At 42.0% G+C, this 12,219-nt stretch overlaps 1 long non-coding RNA gene across 1 annotated transcript in view; it reads right to left on the reverse strand.

Annotated features, from left to right (window-relative positions):
* Positions 1–4,513: 4,513 nt before the first annotated feature.
* The window catches only part of LOC120595696 (uncharacterized), a 75,098-nt gene continuing 67,392 nt past the window's right edge, over positions 4,514–12,219 (reverse strand). The window contains exon 7 of the long non-coding RNA XR_005650989.1: positions 4,514–6,322. This is a non-coding gene — a long non-coding RNA (uncharacterized LOC120595696). The remainder of the gene's footprint in view (positions 6,323–12,219) is intronic.

Here is a 12,219-nt window from a genome sequence, read left to right on the forward strand (position 1 = left end):
ATGATTCAATAAAATTTATCCAATAGAAACACTCATATGCCCACTTTTATTAATATATAAATCTAATACCTGCTAAGGAAAAGTAATGATATTGCCAGGGCTGGCAAATACATGAGAATTCAAGCAAAAATCATAAACCCTCAAAGTTGGATACCAACTCAGAGGTCTAATCTACCTATCTTAATGCAGAAATCACATTAATAATATCAGCCTCTCCTGTCTGATCTCGGAAGATAAGCAGGGTCGAACCTGGTTAGTACTTGGATGGGAGATCACCTAGGAAGACCAGGTGCTGTAGGCATAAAAAAATAAAAAAATAAGGGATTGTACGCTGACAAGGTCCTTGCCATCTGTGAGGTCAACCAAGGGTTGCCTCACCTAAAAAATAAAAATAATAAATAATAATAATAATAATAATAATAATAATAATAATAATATCAGCCTCACTGAAAAAGATATTCTGGAGTCTGCCTGGGATAGCTATTAAAAGAATAAAAGTATTGGAGTACGTGCATGGTTGAGGGGCCGGGTTGGCACATATGCTGCTACCCATGGTCCTGAAAACTGCCTTTGTTATGATTTGGCTCATTCCCAACAATCTTGAACTAAGTGGAGAAAAGTCAATGATGGAAGAGAAAAGAGAAAGAAGAAAAGAAAAATGAGAGAGAAGGTAGAAGGATAGAGGAAGGGACATAGCCCTTAAAAAGCGCCGGGAAAAAAAATAAAATGAGTCCTTAATTTCTCAGTCATGTACATATAATTGTAATTACCAAAAAAAAAAAAAAAAGTCTGGCATTTTGATATGTTGGATGATGTTATATATTGAGTTTCCTGGGAAGCAGACTCTGAGACAGAGTCTGAATAAGCATGCACAATATTTTAAGTCATGCCCTTAGAATCAATACTGATTGATGGAAAAAGAAGAAGTAGGATTGGGAAGAGGAAGGAATCAAGCTACACGGCAGTCCCCAAACCCTTAGCTTATCCCATGAGAAAGGCTTCAGCTAGATTGGCCCTCCAGAGTCAGGTCTTGATATCCCCACTGAATTCTGTGTTGTCCTAGAAAGGGGCATGACCTTGGGTGAGGTAGCCATCTAGGATGAAGCAATCCTTAAAAGAGCTTGCAGCTGGGACTTCCAGTTCTCCATTAAAAGAGTATATGGGTGGCCCACCACAATGTCATCAGGAGTCATGTGTCACACTATTCCTCATCTTATATATGGGTAAGCATAATATCTCCTGAGCTAACCCATGGCAGCTCACTTCTAATCTTCAAACTCATTGCCCGCTTATGATCTCACCTCACTCTGGACAAGCGAACTGGCACCAATTCACTTTCCTCTCCTGTAACTTAAATTTTGACTCTGGCTACATATAAAAGACAGAAAGTTCTGTGAGGGTGGGACCTATACTCTCTCACTGTCCACTTTCTCCTTGGTGCCTCCGATGGCATCTGGCATTAAGGAGATATTTGGCGAGCTTTGGCTGGTTGGGTGGTGCCTCATGCAGTTGCTGACAAACATCTGCATATTCTGTCCTATAATTGGGAAAATGTGTCAGCCCATCTCATTAACATGTCACTTGCCAAGCCCACGGCAGGCCAAAACAGTGAGTCACTATTCCTCTTAACAGAGGAATCCCCATTTGCCAGAATTCCCAGTCCTGACAGCAAGCAGTTAATTCTGGGCAGGGATGAGGGGAGAAGACCATAGAGAACTGGTCTTCATTTCCAGGGACATCTGCTTCCCCAAAATGAAACATTTGGAAGTTTTTTGAGTGCTTGGGCGGGGGGGGCACTTTAAAATGCAACATGTGAAGTGAAGTTATTTAAATTCTGATCTAACTGTGTGGCCTGCTCTCATGTCTGCATGAAAATTGTTCAGGCTCCCACCATCCGCCCCCGTCATTTTGTTTGGATTAGCCGAGCGCTCCACTTGTGTGGTACATTTTGATTTGTCTGACACAGTGTTCCCATCCCATCCTCCCTCAAGCAGGCCTGGGGAAAAAATGTACTTAGCTGAGAAGTCACAGTCTCTGCTTTTTTATGCTTCCAAGGAAACTTAGCAGGAAATGGCTTGGATAGCTTGGGGTACAGATTCACACAGAGTTTTTTTCTCAAGTTCCATTTTACACAGAAAATTCAATGACAGATGCAAAGAAAGAAGTGATCTCATGATCCAGTCCCAGGATGCTTAGAGAGTATGATTAAAGCTTTCCATTTGATGGATGAGGGATTCGATTCCCAGTGAGGGAAAAGCTTTGTCTCAAAGCCACTTGGTGACCTACTGAGGATTTAAGAACCAGGACTGGAATCCAGATCTCTTGCTACTATTAGCCAGGACACAGAAATTTAGACAAAACATGCTCTGTGGAGACCTATAGTTGCATGCTTGCGTAAGAGTAACAAAGGCAAGATCAATTACTCCAGGTTCATAAAATCCTCACACAACGTTACTCTCTACGGCCCAGACATTTTCTTTTTTTCTCTCTCTCCAACGGAAAAGTGAGGCCTGTACAACAGAGAAACAGTAAACACTAGCTTGTACCTTACATCGTTTCACTTCAGAGAAAGAACCAAGTATAACCTCTGCAACAGAGGGGTGAGTGGCAGGAGCTTCTACATACCCAGCTGTATCAGGGACCTCTCTCTAGGACTGGGCATGCGCCTCGGTCTGGTGGGCAGGAAACAGCATCCAAGGTCAGAAGACAGACAGGGATGTGTGCTAACTTCCTGCAACTTTGTGAGGCAGTAGAAGGAGAGGAAGAACGATAGAGAAGAAGGGAAAGCGAGAGTATTCGTTTGAAAGAGTGTTCTGGAACATTCTTGCACCATGCTGGTCCCTTATAAGAATCTTACTTTTGATGTGTACTTCACAATTCATTTAGGGTTTTGTGCATGGTCTCCTGTTGCATCTCTAAATTAACCTTGTTCCTGACTCTGTGTTATCTTCAGTTCCCAAACTTATTCTTAACCTTGAACCAAATAGACGGTTGGCTTTTTCACTTTTCTGCTCAGCATCCTTTCTTGGGCCCCTGTTTAGTCTTGATTTCTGGCTCTCTGTGCCCAGGTTAACTCACGCTGTTTCACGGGGCCTCCTTCCTGAGCTCGGAAGCACATGAAATCTCTATGTGGTATCCTGGAAAGCCGGAAAGAGCAATGACTAAGAATGAGGAGCTGTGTCCTCTCGTTCCAATTGTACCTGAAAGTAAATCGATTCACTATGTTTCGCATCTCAGTTTATCATTTGGCATGGGAGTTATAATACCAAATCTAATCTAATACGTGTCAATGTAATATAATATGAATCCTATATCAATCTAATAACATATATACAACATCTAATAAGAGCATAAGCATTAAGTTAAAGGAGGAAGATAGAGTGATCGGCACAGTGCAGACACCTGACGAAGGTTATCTTCTCCTGACATTGCATGGTTCCGGCTGTAAATACTTCAAGCAGAGGCCATGAAAAGGACCAGAGTATCATTCCCTCTTGGTCATGTCTTCTTTTGCCAATCTTCCCCAACTGCCTTCCCGCTGGAAGGTGCTATTTCTATTTGGGAAAAAAATTAGCCAGCGTCAGAGAGATCAGTCCTGTGAGTTTTCTGGATGTAGAAGACGCTTTTAGGGCAAAAAGCCAGCCCTGTCTCATGTCTCATCGCCATTCCTCAATCTTGGGGACTCTGCCTTTCCCTTGTAACTTTACTCCAGGTACCTGCTTCTTGAGACTTCAAAGCTACAGACATATACAGCCACCATATGTCCCAGATTTGCCAGTCTGACCAACTCTGTTATTATGCAATATTTTTTACTTGTTCCTCCAGGCTCTCTAAGACTTAGTTGCTTCATCCATAAAATAAGGTTAGAATCTCTATTTTGGAATATAATGGTAATGTATATAAAATGCCTAGTACACAGACACTCGAGGTAGGGATTACGATTAAATAATGGGCATGCAAAGTTAAAGTATTGTTTATCTTCGTAAAGCTCTTACTATGCATCCATTGATAACTTTAAAAAAATCCTTTGTTAGAATTTTTATTCCTACAAACTCACATATTCTTCGGGTTGTCAGTAATATTGTGAGCATAGCTGTGGTCACTGTAGTTTGGATTGAAAGAAAAGATACACACTTTGGGCCAGTCTAGGCTCTAAGCCCAGCTTGGCCACGTGGCAGTACATTGCTACGAGTTCAGCTGTGAGACCTTGGCAGGCTCCTCGCACATTTAGTTTCCTTGTCTGGACCAGTGTGATGATAGAACCTACCTTGCAGGCATTGTGTATACGTGAGCCATCCATCCTACCCAGGACTCGGTCCATTAGCTCCCTCTCCTTCCTGGTCTCTCCAAGATCATCCACGTTTCCTTACTGATGATAATTCTTGCCTCGTTCCATTGAGGAGAGATTTTGCATGCTCGTGTTCTTCCCTAAAAGCTGCCTCGGATTAGACACCTAAAGCAGGACCTGAGATATGGGCAACGCATCCCCCTCACCGCCCCACCCCTTCCGTAACCCCAGACTTCTTTCTTATCTACGAAATCTTTCTTTAGAATTCTAAAGTCCAAGGAGTCTTCCGAAGGAAGTCAGATCTCCTTATACTTTGTCAGAGAACTTTCCCCCAAGAGGAAATTCTACAAATACTCAGATGACATCACCCAGAAAAGGCCCTTGTTCCCCTAGGGCCCAGCCTCCCTGGAAGATGACAAGAGTTAGAGATAGAGAAAGCTGGGGCCACTTGTCGGATTTGGCAAGCGGCAGCCAACAGCTGGTCAGCTGGTTAATTAGCCCTGCACTCTGCTCCCGTCCAGCCCTTACTGGCCAAGGCAGAGGCAAGCGGCTCTGGCTTGCTTTTCTCTTTCTATTAACAAAGCCTAGTGCCATCGGATTACCTTGGCCTGGAGCCAGGCCTGCTCGCCTTTGCCTGCCTGTGCGTTACCATGGCAATGGCGATGCGCTCTTGCCAAGGCAGCAGCTGGTGGATGGGTAGTGATTACCTGCCAAGCAGATTTGCTAGCTCCAAAGTGCAGACCTTTCTCTGATAAGTAAAGGAAGGCGGAGATTTGAGACTCAGACAAGGGGGCTGGGGTCTCCACACTTTTGACCTATTCTCCTATTTTAATTTTCAAACAAAAGATGATGATTCTCCTTCGTTCGTCCAGATGCCCATCCACTAAGCACATAGACTCATCTTGCCTCATTTTCTCACATCGGCATCTTCTGAGGAGATGCATCAACAATTTAGTCTTTGTCTTTGGTGCGAGAAGGCTGCCACGTGCCCCCTGCATCCGGCAGAGGCAGCGCCTTCCACACCGCAGTGTAAGACTTTGGGGGAGGCAAGGGGTTCAGGTGATGGAAATAACTTCTGGAAAGAAAAAAAGGTGGTATTAACTATACAGAGTCCTGAAAACCTAGTGGGAGAAGGTAGGAGGACGATGGTTTTCTCCTGGGAGATTCCCAGGGAATTTCAAGGGCCTGAATTTTAGGATGGCTTTTTTTTATCTTAAATGGTATGCATAAAGCACGCATTAAACGCCAACTGTATGGAATCTTAGTTTTTACTGAATTCCAAGCATCGATCTCCTGCTATCCTCCCTACGTGACCAATATTGGGATCATCCGGACTGCGTAAGATTTCAAAAGGCAGAGAAGGGGAGGTGAGCAGGGCACTCCTGGCAGAGAAGGTGGGTTTCCCCAGGGACTGAGGTGGGACTGAAGCTGGGAATGATGAGTGCTTCGCATAGCTCGAGCATGGGAACTGTGCACAGGAGGAGAGACTAGAGGGAGCAAGCTGGGCAAGTAGGTTGGGGTTTTCCCATGCATTGAAGGAATTCGCATGTTGTCCTGCAGGCAGTGGAGGGAGGTTCTTACCCTGGGAGCGAAAGGACCCGTTGTGCATTAGGGCTGAAACTTCCTGTCTTTCAGAATGGATTGGACCACTGAGGTAAGAGGTGAGAAGGGTCTGAATGGGTACTGGTGGTCCTAATATGAAGAGGATTCAAGACCTGTTTCAGCAATGATTCAATATTACCTAATATTACCTATAGCTAATACAATGAAACGCCTTTTAAGCACCAAGCTTCACAATAAGTTTTTTATACGTCCTTTTCTAGTGCGCATCTACCTCAGTCACTATTACAATGATTATCCCTGCACCAGCTCCATCATCTGAGTCTCACTCTACTGATGGAAAAATCGATTCTGGGATGTCACGGTGACCGCATAGCTGCTGGGACAGGCAAAGGCAGGTCTTGTGGTTTTACTTCAAAGCGATCTGATTCCAGGTCTTCGGGTCTTAACAACCTAACACTTCATCTTAAAAAACTAGAAAAGGAAGAGCAAATGAGACCTAAAGTCAGCAGAAGGAAAGAAATAATCAAAATTAGAGCAGAAATAAATGAAATTGAAAAAAATAGAAAAAATAAATACAACAAAGAGCTGGTTCTTTGAGAAGGTTAATAAAATTGACAAACCCCTGGCTAGACTCACTACAGAAAAAAGAGAAAGGATACAAACAAACAAATCAGGCATGAAAGAGGGGAAATTACTACTGACATCGTAGAAATACAAAGGATCATGCAAGAATACTATGAAAAAGTGCATAACGCCAAATTTTATAACCTAGAAGAAATGGACCAGTACTTAGAAGAATACAATCTTCCTAGACTGAGTCAAGAAGATCTGGAAAATCTAAATAGACCGATCAGCAGTATAGAAATTGAAACAATCATCAAAAACCTACCAAAAAGTAAAAGTCTGGGACCAGGTGGCTTCACCAGTGAATTCTACCAAACATTCAAAGAAGATTTAATACCTATTCTCAAATTCTTCAAAAAAATCGAAGAGGGAGCAATACTTCCCAACTCATTTTACGAGGCCAATATTATTCCGATACCAGATCTTTGGGTCTTAATAGTTTCATCTCACTGCCTCCTAGATTTCATGCAAATTGAGGTGAGATGCATCTCTAGGACACACAAAGCTCATAATCTAAGGCAGGTTTTAGTTAGCAAAATATTCCTGTAAAGGGCCAGGTAGTAAATAATTTAGACTTTGTGGGCCATGCAGTCTGTGTCACAGATACTCTGCCACAGACGATACATAAACCAGTGACTGTAGCTGTGTTCCAACAAAACTTTATATCAAAAAAAAAATAATAATAGGTAGGAGGTCAGATTTGGCCTGTGAGCTACAGTCAGCAAACCCCTGATATAAGTCAAAAATGTATAGGAAAAACGTCTCCTTTGGGTATAAAAATGGGACACCTAAGGTGGTGAATTACTGAATTAGACGTAGTAGAAGGCTGTGGTCTAAGAGACAGAAATCCAGGTCTAGAAGGATCTTTAGAATTCACCTAGTCTAACAGCTCTAGATGAACTGAAGACCAGAACTGAACTCAAATACTTATATTCGGGAAGTATTTGAGGGTGATGGGGCTGTAGAGTTTATGTCAATATCTCTTAGAGAAGACAAGAGTACTTTGAAAAAGTCTGCTTTCCTAGAAAAATCAACAAAGTAAGGCTTAATGAATGCTTTTGGTTGAAGGATTACATAAAACAAAACACATTGCAGGGGGCCTCTATGGCTGTATAAATGACCTTCAGAGAGCCTGTAAGTCTCCTGGGGTTATCTGTGGAATTGTTTGGAGATGTGTGTGTGTGTGTGTGTGTGTGTGTGTGTGTGTGTGTGTGTGTGTGTGTGTTATTGACTCTGTCACACAGAGCTTGCTGCTCACCATCTCTTATTTTGCATATCTATTAAATGGGACAAAATAATACCAACATGTGGGGGCTGTCGATCTGAGAATTGAATGAGCCAACAGATATAAATCTTTATGCCCAGAGTCCCCCAAGTAGGTTAAGAATAAAGACAAAGTCTAGCCCTATCAAACAGTGCACTTGAGAGGTTAAGCTCATGGCCTCTGGAGATAGGCACCTATGTCATTTTCTTTATTTACAAAAAAAGTGGGTAAAAACAAACCCCACTTCATTGGGCTATGGTGTGGATAAAATGAGACAATGCCTATAAAGAGTTTAAAGAATGCCTGACACATAGTAGATACTCCTTGAGTTAAAATTTTCTACAGATTGGAAAACTGAGGCCAAAGGGTTTACAGGACTTGTCCAAAGTCATACTGCTTCTTGGAGATCTTCCAATCTTGGAAGTGAGAGAATGGTAGAAAGTTAAATTCTAAAACACTGCTTTTGTCACCATATCCAATTAAAGAAGACATTATTGATGATAAACATTTCTATAGTAACTGCCAGATGCCAACACCATTCTAAATGCTTTACATTTACATTCCATCCATCTTCCCAATAACCTATAGGATAGGTGCTGTTATTATATCCCCATTTCTCATCTGAGACAATCAGGACCCAAAGGGGTTAAATAACTTTCTTGGGGTGACGTGGTAAGTAATGGCCGAGTTGGGATTTGAACACAGGCACTTTAATGTGCTGCTTCTCGAATACCCTTTTTAAGTTCAGGTGGAAGAATAGTAGAGGATAATGAGAAAAGGTTGATGCAAATGCATGGCTGTGTCACAGCTTTGCATTTCTGAGAACTGGGGACAGGAGCCCAATTCCTGATCCAAGAGCTTGGAGTCCGAGATGTGTCTGATTCAATAAGGTCTCCAGTCCCGCGCATTTGTCTAATGCTCACTTCCCCGGTGAAGGCTAAGCTCCACCCCTTTTCATCCCAGTGAATTTCTCTCTCCCTGTTCTCATTGCCATTGCTCCCTGTCCAGATTCTGTGATAACATCCATAGCACATTATTAAGTGCATCGGATTACTGTCTCTCTAAGTTCCAAGTCCTTAGGGATGCCGGCTCTGCTTTATCTGTCTTTATATTTTCCAGACCCAGCATAGTACCTGGCACAACATAAGCACCTGATCCATTTTTACTGATTAAATAAAAAAGTCCACAAAGAAATGAATGAGGGCTCTTTGGGGAGAGAAAGAAGAATGGTTCTCAAGCCATGATAAGACTCAAGGGAAATCTAGGACTGTGTTGTAATGAATTCCCCAGCAACCTAATGAAGCTACTGTGTGACACCCACCCCAGCTGGATGTCGAAATGAAAGCCAACATGAACTTGTGTTCTGCTAAGAATAACACCTACAAGATAGCAGTGTTTGAAATAAGCCTGTCTCTGGAAAGGTTCCTGAGCCTGGTAATTTTACTTTTATAGTCATGGCCCCAGCATGTTTGACTTTTCAAATTCCCTTACTGAGATCCAAGGGTCTGTTTATAAAAGCCATATCTTAAACCCGTTCCTCTGTGAGGTACAAGTGGGATTTGCACTCCTCGGTATAAATTGGTCCCCTGGAGCGACATGACATTCTGCTCTTTGTAGGGCTTCTCTTTTCGGTGGGATGGGATGGGAAAGCAAACAGCTTAATGCAAAGTTGGTCATAAATGCCTCGTGGGAACCAAAGCCCTCTCACAATAAAATAACAGTAACAACAGTAATAATAACAGCCTGAAGCAGCTGTCATCTGAGAGGCAAGAGCAAATAGAGGCTTAATAGGAGAAATAAGATTAGCACCAGAGGAGCAATAGGACTTTTTAAGTGCGACATTTCTAGGCAATAGACAGGAGCTAAGGACACTGGCAGCAGGGCTGGAAAGCAAAGAAACAGGTTGCAACACAAAAAAAATAGTACTCAGGACCTATTTCAGGATCTAGGAAGGACTACCGGGAGGTCAAGTTTATTGGATTCCAATGTGGTCTGATTAAGATATTTGGGACCAGAGCTCTGTCGCCACAAAAGCATTATGGTGGCTTTATAATGTGTTAATTTGCCTAGGCCAAACTAAGTTTTCCAAAATTCCTCTTCCAGAATGTTTCGGATCAGTGTGGGCCCAACAGAGATTCTTGTGCAACATTTAAAGGCAGCCAGTACCGTATTGTAGATTACACAGGATGTCTCTTTGCTGCTGGCTCACCTTGTCAACATGATGCAATAGCCGGGCTGACAACTGCTACAGCATCATCCAGTTCCTTTTTAGGCTTATCTATCTCCTGGGCCAGATGTGTGTGTGTGGCTCTGCGATGAAAGGTACCGGCATTTTCTGCAGGACACCTATACCATCAAGGTCAGAAATAACGTGAACTGACATGAATTTCAGCCCATCTTTCTTGGGTTCAAACTTGTCCTTGTGACTGACAGCTTGGCCTTGCTCTCCCCCACTTCACATTCATTATCCTTCGGCAGTGTCTGCCTTGTGGACTTCAAGGTCCAGAATGAGACGCAAAGACAATAGCCTCACAGAAATTATTTCACCAACGGCACAACTGGGCAAGGTCAAATCCCTGTAATGAATTCTTTATTAAAAAAAATATATATATTTATATATATATTAAATTATATATATAATTTAATATATATAATTTAATATATATAAAATAATATATATAATTTAATATATAAAAATATATATTTATATATATTAAATTATATATAAAATATATATATATATTTATATATATATATATATTTACACTACCTAATGGCTCTACCTCCGTGACTGGACATGGGCCGATACAAACATCTTCAACAGAATGGGAAGAGCACAAATTTTGAATCAGAGAGATGAACCCGAGTTCAAATCCCACTCTTGCTGCTCCTCGTTTTCAAACTTTCATGTAGATTCTTGACTTGTTGAGCCCCAGGTTTCACATCTGTCACATGAAGATAATGCCTACCTCATAGGGTTGTTGTCAGGATTAAATGCAATAAATATGCATAGCACCTAGTTCATAGTAAGTGGTCACTGATGATGGGGGAGAAATGCTCATTCTTTATCGACTCAGGGTAACTTCTCTTCCTTTCCCTTCATCCAAAGCAGCTTCGCGAGAAGAAATGCTACTCGATATGTGTGCTCCAAGGTTAATTGGTCATGAGTGGTCACAGCTGCCCACTTCCAGAAAATGATGCAGATGGAGCTGGTTTGACTCCGGTCATTCTTGCTTCTTTCCAACTGAATCACTGCAAATGACTTCCTCTTCGCTGTGTGGGGATAAATGCCTCAACCGGAAGGAGCATGTGTGACACACTCTTCCTAATCCTCAGATATTTCCATGTGGCCCAGTGGCTGCTGATTCCCGAGCTCTGACTGTTCTGTCTCTTCCTGCCTCTCCTGGTTGTGTGCTGGGGGCCAGAGTTGCTGAAAAAGAGAACGGAGGCCTCACCAGACAGCTTCGTGAGTCTCTGGCGTATCCCTAGTTGAGCCCATTGGTGGCCTCTGAGCATCTAGATAGCCAAAGGTATCAGTACCCTGACACCCAGAGCTGTCTTGAGACACAGATGACTTTCTTTAGCTTCATGATGGGTATTGTCAGAGCCACATTCCTGATGACAAGTCCATTGATCAAAACTCTCTGATATTTACTTAATAAGAAGTTATGGACAATGAGACTGGAGAATGGCAAGCATTCTTCACCTTTGGTGGGTTAATTCACAGAAGAGGCAATAGAAAATAATGGAGAAGGCTTTGGGTTGATAGTGGAAAGGTAGAGATTCTAATCTTTATCTGTCACCCATGGTGGAGGGACTTGTAGAAAGCCACTCAAGTTTTTTGTTTGTTTGTTTGTTTGTTTTTTGCCTCATTTTTCCCCCTGAAACACCACCTTAGAGCTCCATTCTCAGCTCTGAATACTTACATATCAGCATGGATTAGTAGAAAAAGGACTAGACTATCAAGCAATAAATACTTCTGACTATTTATCGTGTGCCAGGCACCTCACAAGATTCTATAGAATAAACAAAAAAGAAAGACAGAATTCCTATCAGGTGGTAGATAAGAATTAAACACTTAAAAAGTTACTGTGTAACATCAAGGCAATAATAGAAAAAGTCTCAAAGGTAGATTATTTACCATGTTTATTTACCATGATTATTTACCATGTGATTTGTGTAGAAATATGTGCCAGAGGGAATCAAAGAAGTTGAAAGAAAAAGCAAGAGAAGTGAATCAGATTGGTCTATGAGTTAATGAAGTTCGTTTGTCCTTGATGAAGTTTAAGATTTACATAAGTAAAGAGAAAAAGAGGACCAGGAAGGAGACTAGACTCTCTGCCTTAAACTAGATAATCTGTCATGGACAAGACTCTACACATCTCATAGGCTCAGTTTTCCCATTTTCCACATGGAGTTATCAAGTCATTTATCTTAGAGGGGATGAGACCCAGTATCCAATTAGATGGTACTCCCTACA

This window comes from Pteropus medius, unplaced genomic scaffold (genome assembly GCF_902729225.1).
Source record: "Pteropus medius unplaced genomic scaffold, Ma_sr-lr_union100, whole genome shotgun sequence".
NCBI classification, from domain to species: domain Eukaryota; kingdom Metazoa; phylum Chordata; class Mammalia; order Chiroptera; family Pteropodidae; genus Pteropus; species Pteropus medius.